Source organism: Berghia stephanieae, unplaced genomic scaffold, assembly GCF_034508935.2.
Source record: "Berghia stephanieae isolate SIO BIC M18660-M18661 unplaced genomic scaffold, UCSD_Bste_1.3 scaffold1484, whole genome shotgun sequence".
NCBI lineage: Eukaryota > Metazoa > Mollusca > Gastropoda > Nudibranchia > Aeolidiidae > Berghia > Berghia stephanieae.
Window position 1 is genome coordinate 10,001 of NW_027622495.1, and position 2,543 is coordinate 12,543.

Genomic DNA, 2,543 nt, shown 5'->3' on the forward strand with positions numbered 1-2,543 from the left:
AGCCCATGTCTCAATGGCGGATAATTTTCTCATCGAGGCCGCTGGTTGGTTAGCCAATAAGAGCACCGTATGGTTTCCATTGGGTAAATTCCTTGATATATTCCAATGTTTACAGATATCATTGTGTGTAATGATGTGTTTATTTAATTTTTTTGATGGTAGGAAATGGTGTGAGGAGAGTTTGTTTGTTTTCCTTTAAGAATCAAAAGAGCGTTCGAAATAGCTCGAGTTACGTCCCTGCTGCAAATCAGTGTCAAAACTTTCATCTTGCTGTAGTTGCTAGAAAATGCCGGCATCAACATACCTCGATGCCATAACGTGTCGAAAATCATAAATTATTTCAATCAGCTTACGGCAATGGTCACATCACAGATCTTTTATGCAATGTTGTAAATGGCTTGTCGAATTTTAAAAACCTTTCACAGGACCCTATCTTCAGTCATCTAGACCTTTTGACGGCATTTTTACGACCAGCCACTCAATTCTGCTCTGTTAACTGAAACTATCATTTTTTAAGAAGGGCCGGTTTTTAATTGGATGATAGTTTTGCTGGAAATATAGGTTAAATTAACCCTGTTATGACACATTTCATAATACATTATGGTGTTTTGATAGCCAAATTATACCCTCTGGCACTCTCCAAGGAGGCTGAACTACCCTATTGTTTTGGATTTATTCACAAGTGGTATCAAAATAAGGGAAAAATTCTTTGGTATAACTTTAAATTGTGTTTGGGAGAGTTGATTTTTAAAGAATCATTTTTTTAAAGAATCCAAGAAAAAGAAATGTATTTATATTATAATGGTAGCGTTGAGGAGAGCAAGAACAACTGAATATTGTTTTATGGACGACAATGAAATTTCTTACATTAATATAATATAATATGATTTCCTGCCTTTTATTTCATTATGAGCCATCTGAGAAGGGTTTTTATTTGCATCATAGTTTATTCTTTTCCAGTGGATGCATTGTGTTTTTTTAAACATAAATATCTAGAAACATGAAATAAATGCAAATATGTACTTTTCTCACAAGGTCCACAACTATTTTTTATAATTAGTGACACGCGGGAATGTTCGTACAATGGCTTAATTAGCAATATAATGGATATGATGTACGGCCTCAGATGTTGAGAGAAATAAATAACAATTTGAAATTGAATGGAAGCTCAAATTCAATAAACAAATACCAATAATGTGGATGTGTTTCGCGTTTCCCCTTTATCAACAAAAATGATGAATGAAACACTACGGACGAATGAGATATCTGAGAATGGCGATTTAAGGTGACTAAACAAAACAATGATGGAACAGGAAATAAATGCCCCTTTTGTAAGTAGTAGTATGCCTCACAGTCAAAATGACGCTTGCTGAGAATTGTGTGATTCGGCCATAGTCGAGAGTATAGCTGCTCTCTCCATTCATGTTGTTGTTTCCATTGGGTCACGGTCCTGGGCCAGAGTTTTGAGGCTGTCAAGATCTTGTGCCCTTTAGTACGGAGAATACTGCAATATTTCTTAGTTCTTTCATGGATTTAATTCGGCTCATCTGAATCCAGAAAATTTCTGATATGTTGAGAGATCCTGGTTCAGGCATTTACTATTGATGTTGGTGGTCTCCCTACTATTTGTTGTCATGAAGGAAAAAATTCTGTCATTGCAGTTTGGGCTGGGATGTTATCTTCTCGACGTAAGATGTGACCAAATAGCCTCCATCGCTTTCCTTATATAGCAATGACTATCCGCACAATCTTTGGGCGTCTTTTCGCTCACGAAGTGCCCAAATTCGCGACAAAATATGGGACGAAGCCGTTTCGTACATGCTTTTTTTAAATTAATTACGACGCTGTTTATAATTGAATATGACTGAAAGTTGGCACAGTTAGAAAAGAGGTCATTTTAGATTATGTCAACGACAAAACTCGTATGATTACCAGAAGACCGTTAAAATAGATTTTTAAATCTTTGAGTATAATGTTTCTAAAACTACAAAGAGGAGAGATTTTGTCGCTCATAAGGTTTATATATGCACATTTCTTCCATTTATATTTCAAATTTCATTCGATTAATGATAAGTACTTTTCCCGTATTCTCACAAAACATCAACCCAATTTGCATTTCAATGAGTGGAAATATGGAGACGGCCATTTTGCTCCACCATCGCGCGACACGAAATTGACGTGAGCGAGGGAAGGCTGCCTGATGGCCAGACTTTAACCTGAACAAATTTGACTTCAAAAGTGGCTAAATAGAAAATCATATGGCTTTCAATATTAAGACTGGCCCACTTAAAATGAATTGAATTTAACAAAACAGAAAATTGAATATACAGGATAAATGTCACTGAGACAAACATAGATGAATAAAACGTAAAAAAAGAAACAAAATTATATTTTGGCCACACACGTGGCCTTTTGGCAACCTTGGTTCGCGACGAAAGGATGACACAAATCCTCGCGCGCTTTTTTAAATTAAAGTAGTGTTTCATTTGTTATGTCATTAGTGATAAGACTAATTTAAAACATTCTCTCTCTCTCTCCCCCCC